Here is a 12,471-nt window from a genome sequence, read left to right on the forward strand (position 1 = left end):
TCAAGAATGCTCAACTCAGAGGGTTCATGAGGAATTATGAGCATGAACTACTCATCTCAAGGACTCAAATATACTTCTCATCTCAAGATTGTTCGACTTATAGGGTTCATGCGGAATTATGGGCATGAACAATTCAACTCAAGAACTTCATGGGTAACATGTAATAGTGCCATGATTATAAATATAATCTCATAGGGGATTAGGAACTCAATACTTAGAACTTGAAGATACTACTCCTCTCAAAGGTACTCAACTGATGAAGTTCATGCGGAAGTTATGGGCATGAACGACTCGACGCAAGGGTCAAAATATGAATAAGGAACTCATGTATACGACTTTTCTCATTCTCATTCTCATTCTCATACTTACTCAAAACTTAACTCAAACCGATGATGAATCTCAAAGGTTTCACAATTGAACTCAAAGACTTTCTTGAAACTCTACTCTTAACTCTCTCTTGAATGTGAATTATGAATTCAAGTGTTATGGTTCATGATATGAATGATCTCGTGATGACAAAGTAGACTCATGATTACATTCTCCTCACTCTCATACTCACTTGCTCGAGTCTTGAAAAAAGTTACTAGAAATTATAGAAGACTCCTCAAAAGGACCGTCTCAAAATGATCGGAAAAACTCTTAAGACTTAACTCTTAACTTTTCCTTGAATTTGAATTATTAATTCAAGGTTAGGATTCATGTTATGAATGATTTCTAAGTGTTTGGAAGTAGTTTAGAGTGATTAGAATCAAAGGGAGTGAAGGAAAAAAGAGCGGGGGTAGGCGACCCTAGCGCGTTCCGGGCGCCAACCCCTAACTTCAGAGACTGCATATGAGCGCACTGCAGGGGTGCCACCCCAGCCCCTTGGGCACATCTGGGGCGTGCCGCCCCAACCTTTCCCTAGGTCAAGTTCGACGAATTTCATCTCTCGTTTTCTTATCCTAAATCACTTTTAATCGATTTCTTTTCTCAAGTTTTCCTTAGATTCAATCCCCCAACCTAAGTACACACTAATCCACTCAAAACAATCACTTTAATCTCAAGATATCATCAAAACCCCAACAAACAAGATTTAGAATGAACTTCAAGAACACCTATCAAGAACTTAAATCCTTCAACTTTTTGAGAATAAAACTTCGCTAAAAATAATATGTTTGGCGTGAGGGTGAACAAACCCAACACTATGGAAGCTTACATTCCTCTTAGGGATCAAACCCATGGCGACAATACGCAATAACTTTCAAGACTTTCGACGAACGCTTCGATCCTTTCTCTTTTCTCCTCTTCTCTCTTCTTCTTTTCTCTTCTTGAACTCTCAACTAAACCCTAGGCGTAAACTAGGATTATAAAACTGAACCTAATCAGATTAGTCCCCTAAAATATTTCTAAAAATGAATTAAATCTGATTGGGTAAGGAAAAGACCAAAATACCCCTCTAAAATTCGATTTTGACTTTCCTTATCTAGACAGCCCAACTTCGAATGGACATATCTCCCTCATACGATATCGAAATTGAGAAAACTCGGTGGCGTTGGAAAGACAATTCAAAGATCTTTCCTATGGTATCTGGTATCACACCTAACTCATCTTGAGTTAGAAGTTATAGTCGTTTGAAGTGGACCCAAAACTCATACTTAGCTTAACTTGCAAAATTTCAAATTTTGCTATTTCCAATTTAATTCTTTTTGGAACTCAAGGTGCTACATCTGACCTTAACACTTAAGAAATTTTTAATTCCTTGATAAAGTCTCACTCACTACGAAGAACGGTTCAAGTATTAGCTCAAAATCTTTCTGGGGTGTTACACTTTTAATGTCAAATTAACAATGACGAGTATAATGATAGACTATCCTCATTATTGCCCATCTTAAATATTTTTTATATTATTAAGATATTTATTTAAAAACTTCTACGAAGAGTATTTGCAACAAATTTTAATGGACGAAAAATATATTCTAATCATAAATAAAATATAAAAAAATATATGAATATTTTTATTAATAGATAGTGTGGCTTCGATTTTAATTTTATCTTAATTCAAAGCTAATAATAATCATCATTTACAATTATTATCATAACAACTTTTAATCGCTATTGATAATTATCATCATTATCAGTCATCTTACAAAAATAATAATTATTCATTCACTGTCATAAATTATTACTATAGTATAGGTTGTTACACAATAAGTAATGATAATTGTCATAATTATGTGTTCATTCTCCGTCATCATTAACTATCAACATAACCATTATCAATGAACGGAAAATTAAGTCAGCAAGATGTTTATGATGAAATCTCGACTTCAACTACTACACACTTTAGACAAGTGGATTCCTTTCCTCTTTAAGATGCTCATACCTAACTTATAAGATTAAAAAATATTTTAATATATTCTATGTATCTTATCCAAAAATATCTTAATATATTAAGGAATTCTGGACCATTCATTTTACTGAATCTACATCATCGAATTTAAAAAGCAAGGAAGGTGTACATATATTAGTTGAAGAAACTGAAAAGGAAAAAACAGAGTGTTAGTAAAAATGGAGAGTGAAAGAGGATTATTATTAGTTGAAGAAAACCCAAGAAAGGGTGGTCTTAGAACCATGCATTTTATCATTGGTAATACTCTTTTTTTTTTTTTGTTAACATTGTTTAAGTACTAATTATTTCAAAAAAAAATTCAGTGAATGAATCATTTGAAAGGGTAGCAAGTTTTGGTTTACAACTGAATGGGGATTGGCTTAATATCCTCTGGTATGTCTATTGCATTGTCAGCAATAACAGAAAGCATAAGACGACAAAGGGCAATAGAGGAAGGGCATGAGGACGACCCAAATGCTTTAGTGAACATGTCTGCTATGTGGTTCGTGCCACAATATGCACTACTTGGAGTAGCTGAGGCTACCCATGCAGTTGGACAGGTTGAGTTTTTCTACGATTTATTTCCCAAAAGCATGTCCAGCATCGCGTCATCTATGTACACTGTTGGGACCGCTGTGTCGAGTTTGATTGGAAGTATTCTGGTGAGTGGTGTGAATTGGCTTTCATCAACCGGAGGTAAAACAAGCTGGCTTTCGAGCAACATTAATCGGGGTCACATTGATTACTTTTTCTGGTTGCTTTCTTTCTTGAGTTTTATCAACTTCTTATATTTTCTGGTCGTCTGCCGATTTTATGAATCTCTCAATGATGGGAGCAGTAGGTTATCTCATGTGGCAGAAGATAAAGAATGTGATTATAGACTCTTACATGAATCTTGATGTAATGTTGTACTGCATTTTGAATTATACAATTGTTTAAAGTTGTGTTTAATGTAGTTGCAAAGGCATTTGCTATTGCCACTGCTCTTGTCTTTGATGGTTCAGCCTTACAATTGGCTTGCTATGGGCCCTTTATGCATTTTGGAAGAAAAGAATGGTCTTTTTTGACTCCGAAAATTCAAATATATTATTTTTTATTTAGACATGAACTATATATAGTTTAGAGTAGTAGTTTCCAAGAATCTCAAATAAAATTGCACTCGTCTTAGCTTGTATAGTCCCACAAAATTTTGATGTCTATAGATATACAGTTCACCAATTTATAACTGCCATCGTCACTCACCATTATTAACTATCACCATCTACATTCATCATCATAACAACTCCCAATCGCTAATAATAATTGTCATTATTATATATCGCCACAAATCGTAATTATTCTCTACCTTCATTAGCAATTATATTAACCACATTTACAATTATTAGCATAACAACTTTCAATCACTAATGATAATAATTATTTTTATTAGTCATGGTAAAAAAATTATAATTATTCTTCATCAATTACTTCTCCACTCTTACTATGAGTTATGCCATTTTCACAATTTCAACATTATGTGGTATGTGGGGGCTACTCTGTGGCTGGCTAGAAATAAAAAATGACACGAGCTAAATGAGTTATTTCCTTGTGGATGGGTGCCTACAATTATTAACTTCAAGTAGTATAATATTTTGCTATAAATTTTAGTATGATAACAAGTTATACATCATATTTGATATGTTATTTTTCTACATAGTAAATTATGATTATTTCCATTCTAATATATTGTTTACGTGACTATAAATCATTTCATTAAAGATAAAATTGATATTCTAAAGTTAAATTGTTACGAAATATAGAAGACATAATAAATAAATATGAAATTTAACTTGACTTCAGTTGACATATATATCCTCCAACTCTGAGTGTGCACAACTAAACATTTAAACTTGTATAAAATTGAATAAATAAACAATTCATCCTACGCTGCATCCTACGTGGCTATTATATGTCATATGTAATGTCCTACGTGTATTAAACTTTTTTTTATTAAAAAATAAATATATATATATATATATATAGGAAAATTCAATATTATTTATCCATTTTAAAATGAACGAAAAATTAAGTCAGCAAGATGTTTATGATTTGGTCTTAAATTGAAATCTTTATTCGTCATAATAAATGTTTAAGATGATCACACCTAACACCGATTTTATATTAGCCTGTTTAAAAAAATGTCATTTTTTTTTATATCTCTTTAATTTTATTTTTTTCACGATAACATATTTAAGATTATAAAATTAAAAAAAATATATTTACTTTGATGTGTTGGGTATATAGTAAGAATAAATGAAAAATGGAGGAAAGATGAAAGGACGGATGATGAAGTGTTCTCTTATGCTTTAATAAAAAATAATTCTTACTCATTGGTGGAGGAAAAAAAGTTTTGTGTTTAAACAACGAAATATTTTTATTAGTCATTAAATGGGTTGGAAAGAGGGACTCCTTATGTCATCGCTTGCAAGATTTTTGCTTTGAAAAATGATTGAGAGATTATTTTTTTGATAAGGTTTTCTTTAATTATTAATTTAATTAATTATTAATTTATTAATGAATGGAAAATATCTTTTTCATTTTATTTAAATTTCTCACCATTTTCTAATGATTGTTCTGAAAGGATGCAAACTTACAATAACAACCATGTCTTAGTGACTATTCTGGAAGGTTGCAAATTTTCAGAAACAGTTTTCTTCGCTTTAAATACTTGTGATTCCTCAGACTTTTCACTATGAAAATTTTTGAACTTCTTCTTTTGCACAATTAAATCTAGTATTCTAGTGTACTTTGCTCTCGTTGAGTGACTCGCTGACACCATTGTTTTTGTACCAATACACTGGTGAGTAGAATCTTTCTATCCTGAGAGGATATATTCGTTTAAACCTTGGTACTGAAGGAGAATAATTTCCTTAATGACACATTTTACATTCAGTGTGCTCGATATTATTTCTTTATGTTTCATCTTACTGTTACAGATTCTGATATGTCTTTACAATCATTAATTTATGTTTTTGATTATATGCTTTAAATTTATTCTTATGCAAAGTTATTGTTCTAAGTATTTATTAGTACATATTAGATAAAATGATGTACACTCAAAAATTAAACCAGAAGTATATATAGACCATTCAGCTTACTAAATACAACATCGAATTTAAGGCAAGGAACAGTCCCATCTCAATGATTATGTATTTAACATGTCAAATTCAAATCGTAACTTTTTACATATCAACGATTGGTAGAGACTTCTAATTTTTTTTTTTTAAATGAGTGGGATCTTGTTGGGGACATTACTAATGTTTCTTACTTGGGTTGGTATAGGGTTGTTGCCTATGGATCCATGTCCACTTTTATTGGCAGTTGTGCCATCTTCAACATGTTTCTTGTTTTCCTTTTACTCATTTGTTCTTAATTATTTGATTTTTTTTTTTACTTGTTCATTTTGATAAATCAAGAAATGACATTTTTTTACTATTTTACCTTCAATTAATTAGGCTCTTATTCTATTGGATCTATCTGTCGGGTAGGTAATCGACACAAAAGTCTCATTGTTCGTGATATTGCAATGAATTCATTATATGATAATTGAAAAAGGTAGAACTTCTTAAAAAATTTAAGATTTTAATTCATGCATATCATAATTAATAGGATAAAACGATAAACTCATTACTTGTAGATTGGATGCCAACAAACAATATCAAATATTATAGCATACCAAATTTATATAAAAATACCCAGTTTTACGGGTTTGTGTGCCCTATAAATGAATTCATGTCATAGAATTAAAAATTATATTCCTCACTAGCATGTGACTGTGCCAATTCTGTTCTGCTAATAATCCCGTCATACCAATTGGAGGAGACCTTGCAAATTGATTTTGTTTTTTCACTATACTTGAAAGAAGCTTTACCTTTACTTTTTTCGTTTCAAAATAAATGGTATTTTTTAATTTTTCTATTTTATTTCAAAGGTGTTTCAAGAAGACATAAACAATGGTTGAATAGAGCTTGCATGAATGAAGATCCTCAAAGAGATATAAATCCCGATGAAATTACTTTAACAAAATTTTAATATTATTAAGATATTTATTCAAACGATACTACAAAGATGTCAATTCATCAATTTCATCCAATCATAACTATCATCACTTACCATTACCAACTATTATTATTATTATTATTATTATTATTATTATTATTATTATATTATTATTATTATTATTATTATGTCATATCAACCATTACCGCCCACGACCCAAATTAGCATTCCACCACTACCATCATTAAGCAAAATTAGGGTCTAAAACAAAACTTTGAGAGAGGCCCTAAAATTGGGAGACATTTCCTCCATGTCAAGTCAATTGGGACTTACTAATAAATAAAGATATACTTATTTATATTTGTTGACTGCACCCGCCAACAACGTATATATTCAGCGGAATCAACTCAGCATCAAACTAATGAGAGAAGTATTAAAAATACCTCTCAACTTGACGTTAACTATTAGTTTAGTCTTTAAATATTGACAACTTTAAAAACACTCCTGTCACGCCCCGAGCCTACACCCTGGACGTGGCCGGCACTCGAAGACCATTGCTGGCCCCCAAGCGAACCCTTGGCCTGACTTTCTTAACTCAGCGGGAACTTAACTCAACAGCAACTCAATGCAATGCAAGGTTATAAAACCACCTAACTAATAAAAATCTGGCCAAAAAGGCAACTCAAGTCCCAAAATAGAATATTTACATATATACATAGATGAGAGACTCAAAACCAACTGACTGACTGTCTATGAAGCCTCTATAATACTGAGATGGATGTTGGGACAAACCCCACAACATCCTAATAAAACAAAACTAAGAGAACAAAATAATCAAGTCCTTCGGAATGCAAAGAGGCTCACCACTGACTCTGAAGTACTCAACTGGATCAATGGCGAACCGGATGCTGGCCCTGGGTACCTGTGTCTGCATCATAATAAGATGCAGGCCAACTGACATCAGTACATTGAATGTACGAGTATGCGAGCTGGAAAGCTAAACCACAACTTAAGCTTGGGAGGAGTACAAAGGAACTCTTACCTTGGCTCTGTTCAACTCATGAATAACTGAACTCAATATATAAAGCAATAAGACACATGCAATATATAAAACTTGTAAAATAGTGTAAACAACTTAGCTTGTTAAAGATAAAACAATAACAACTCAACTTTACTTATGTAAAAGTAATATAAGTTTAGTGGGAGATTCTTTAACCGACAATCACCACTATGAGCCCTAGTGGTGATACAATGTTTTACCTCACGTTGCCCAAGGACCATCCTATACCTTGCCGTGATATAGGAAGCTATCTTTACTAAGTGGATCCACTAGCTTAACTTTACAGACTCATCTAAAAAGTATGACCTGTTAACTCCCATGTTGGCGCATGGTTCTTATGGAGAGTTGAGTTTATATGAACTCGTGTCCCCAATTTGGTGCTCAAGACTACTCCCAAAAATACTTTAGCTCATAAGTGTTTTAAACACATCTTTCTTTATTTGAGATAATTACTCAAAACTTTGCCCGAAGGCTCACTTGGAAACAATGTTCCTTTTTCTTGAAAACTAGCCCAAAGGCTCTTTTGGAATCATAGTTCCTTTCTTACTCAAATGTAAAAACATTTGGAAACTTCTTTGGGAATACATAGTTCTCTAATAACTTTTGAGAAATGAACTCAACTTTAAACTATTGACTTAACTTGAAACTCTTGACTTAACTTGACTTGGAAACTAACTCTCCTTGAATTGGAATCATGAATTCAAGGTGTTTGATCACGTGTTATGGACGAGTTCTTGACGTTTAAACGTACCTTGGAGTGTTGGAAACAACTAGGGAACATAAGTACAAGACCTAGGAACATGTATGAGAAAGTGGGGAAAGAATGGAAAAACTTGGCGCTCTTGGCGCTCTGAGAGGCGCGGAGCGCCAGACCTCAAACTTCAGAGAGGTCTGGTTGGGGCTCTGGTAGGGGCGGCGCCCCAAGGGCTGGACATCAGAGTCCCTCTTGGGGCGCGCTGGCTGGTGCGACGCCCCAGCTCTTTTCCCCGAAAACTCAACTTTTCTCCAATTCCTAAACCTTCTAAACTTCAAAGCTTTATCCCCTTAACACTTAGGATCATCAAAACCCTTAACACACACTAGATTCAACTCAAAAACACCACCGGAAACATACACCAAACCAACAAGAACTACAACACAACACAACCACAACTTCAACAATTCCAACCAACAACTTCAATCAAACATAATCAATCTTTTCTCGAAATTAAACGAGTTTGGCGTGTGGGGGAAAGAACCAACCCAACACTATGAACTCACATACCTTAATAGGGATCACCCCCGAAGAAAACCACAACGATCTTTACGAAGATTGCTTCTTCTTCTCCTTTCTCTCCTTTTCTCTCAAGAACCCTAACTCTTACTCTTTTTAAAATGGGAAAAACTGATCAAAAATCAGTCTTACACCTTAATATATATCCAAAGACAAGGCTAGGGAAACAACCAAAATACCCTTACAATTTCCGGACGGATTCCCTGCCAACTGCCCAACTTTCAAAGGGAATAACTCGCTCATACGAACTCAGAAACGAGCAAACTTGATGGCGTTGGAAAGACCAATCCACGAACTTCGCAACCATAACTGGAACTACACTTAGATCATCTTGAGCTAGGAGTTATAACTGTTCAAAGTTGGCCAAAAATTCATTATTTTCCATACTTATCCAAATTTTTCCAGATTTTTTTTAATTCTTTCCAAAAAGACTATTTCCAAGTTTTAAGCTTCTTCCTAGTCCCCAACTTGCAAGATGTCACAACTCCTTTACTTGACTAACTAAACTTAGATACACTCCGATCTGCCAAATGACATGACAAGTGGTCTCAATCTTTTGTAGGAGTATGGGGCTCTTAATAAAAAATCGAAAGAAGTATTTTCTTCTAAGCTTGAAGAGAATTTAGAGACGTATTTCATTCATGTTGCAGTATAGGAGGTGAAGAGGAAAAACAGAGAGACAGAGTGAAAATAGGGACAGAAATTAGACAAGAAGAAGAGAAGCCAAGAAATGGTGGTCTTAGAACTATGCCTTTCACCATTAATAATTCTTATTTTTTTGTTCTTTAAATTGTTTGCATGTGTTAAGTACTAAATACTTAATTTTTTTATGTTTTTGTTCCAGTGAATGAATCATTTGAGATGATAGCAAGTTATGGTTTACAAACAAATATGCTAATTTATTTGATGACATTTTATAACATGAGTGCTGCCACTGCTACTACAATTCTTGAACTATGGGCTGCACTTTCAAATGAATTGGCCATTGTTGGGGCCATTATTGCTAATTCTTACTTGGGTCGGTTTAGAGCTATTGCATTTGGATCCATTTCAACTCTTATTGTGAGTTTGTGAGATTTTCAACAAGACAATACTAATTGTTGATATTTTAAATTTGTATAAAGTTGAACAAATAGACATTTGATCACTTTATATAAAGTTGAACAAATAGACGGTTGTCACGACCCGAGCCTATACCCCGAAAGCGACACGGCGTACAAGACTCCGAAAAGTCTCATACAAGCCTCATAGCATTCATTACATTCGATATAAGGAAAATGGTACGGAATTAAAACTTTTCTTCAAATCCATACAATACAAAAAAACATTTAAAACAACGGAAGTCTATTGTCTTAAATGGCCATCTTAACAATATCTTGAAACAAAAGTAGGGTCACGACCCTTTACAATCGAAAGTCTAACAATAGTCTTCTACATCAAAGAAAATGAAACATCAAGTACTTGTCCTCGATCTATGAGGACATACCACTTAGTCTTGGAGAATCTCAAATCCAAGCCCTTGAACTAGAGAGAAAGCAACTCACTTGCCGGAACCTACACTTGTATTAAATAAGAGAAATATGGGTTAGCACAATTAAGTACTAAGTAAGATAGCCATGCAAAAACCATGCTTAAAACGGACATTTTGTTTGAAAGTCATACCTTTATGTCATTTTGATAAAACTTCATGAACATGAGTATAAGAGGCATAATATAAAAACACAACCAACATACAAGTCATATCTTCACATTTGAACATAATCAACATACATGACATTTCATTACATTAAGCTTTCACCTCAAATAACACCAAGTCATACCTTGTGCAATGTATGAATAGCGTCCCATACCACCATCCACACTAGATACCACATTAAGGCCACCAAAAGTGAACTTACCATTCATCATTTCCATTTTTACACAATACTCATACATAAGAGACATAATCATTTCATAAGTCATAATAAAGAAGTAACTCATAATACAATCCAAGTATAGTATGCATCATTACATTAGACATTTAAGTCAACATTCTTCATTAGATTCATTTAGAGCACTTTCATTCAATAGTCATTAAGACCTTAGAAATCTCACTATAGCCCTCTCAAAGCCTATAACTTGTGCAATGCATGGATGACATCCCATATTACCACCCACACTTCATAGAACTTCTTAAGAAACCACAGTGCACATCTCACAAGATGGGAATAAGCATTAATCGACATAGACCATGAGAGCTAACCATGGAATCCTGTGTCATATAGCCCCACACCATAAAGAGGTGGTCCACTTGCCTAAGGTAGAACCGGTAACATTTTAGCTTGGATGGAATCCACTAGCTAATATCATATGTGGACACATAGTTATGGAATAGGAAGATGTTCATTGGAACCCGGCCTAACATGGGAGAGTTTACATCTTACCATATCCTCTTGGTGCTTAGCCTCCATACCCATAGAGTAGTTCATTCACATTAACATTATTGTACTTGAGAGGGAAACCAATATTAGGTCTACCGACCCAAAGTACATTACACATGAAAGGTTCACCACTGTTAGGTATATCGATTAAAGGTACATTAGGGATAGCTCATTGAATTTCCAAGATATGTGCCATCAACATTAGGTCTACTGATACAAGGTTCATCAGTTCACACATGAAAGGGCCACCAACACTAGGTCTACAGATTCAAGGTTTATCATCAACATTCATGGAAGGGTGCCATCAGCCTACAGATCCCAAAGTTCATTAACATTATCTATGGAAGGGTGCCATAATCCTACTGATCCAAGATACATCATTAGGATAGGTCATAGAACTCATCATGCAAGGGCTACCAACATTGGTCTACAGATTCATGTTCATTAAGTCAAAATACATTCACTAGTCAAGAAGAGGATGCCTAAGTCAACCAATTCAAGATATAACATTTAAGGTCACATTCATCAATACAAGAAGAGGATGCCTTAAGCCTACCAATTCAAGATACATCAATCCATGTTACTTTTATTTATACAAGAGAAGAATGCCTAAGCCTACCAATTCAAGATATATACTACATAGAAGAAAATCCTTCACATTCTATCATCATCATTCATGAGTGTTAATTGAGAATATGCTATCAACAACAACACTATTACATTCTAATCATGATCATAATATTATCATTGAATTCACATGCATATCCTTCACATCATAATCATACAATAACCTTCATACCTTACTTTTCAAGACCAAGGATCACATTCACCCACACACCATAAAATACTACAATTAGGCATGAGTAATAACATAATTTCAACAATTTATATCAATATAAACATTAACAATTCAACATACTTTCATGATCAATCAATTCCCAATCACAACTTAAGAATTTGGGGGAAAACATAGGTTCAAAGGGAAAATCATCTTAATTCACCATTCAATCATCAATTAATCCATGATTCATAACATAAATGCCTTTTGAAATCGTTTGGAATGGAACCCATGCATAGATTGAAAACTTAGGGTTTTTGGGGAACTTTGGAGATTTGAAATCACTTTTGAAATTGGCTTCTTGAAAGAAACTAAGTCAAGGATAAAGACTAACATACCTTCTATGGAATAACTCCACGAAAATGCCTTGAAAAAGATGAAGACTTGACCTTGAGAGTTTGAATCCTTCACCTCAAATGGAGGTTTCTAGAGAGAGAACTTTTGAAAGGAGAGGGGAGGTTTGTATTGCTGGGT

This window comes from Solanum verrucosum, unplaced genomic scaffold, assembly GCF_900185275.1.
Source record: "Solanum verrucosum unplaced genomic scaffold, falcon-dt-bn FXZP01000264.1, whole genome shotgun sequence".
In the NCBI taxonomy this organism is placed as follows: Eukaryota; Viridiplantae; Streptophyta; class Magnoliopsida; order Solanales; family Solanaceae; genus Solanum; species Solanum verrucosum.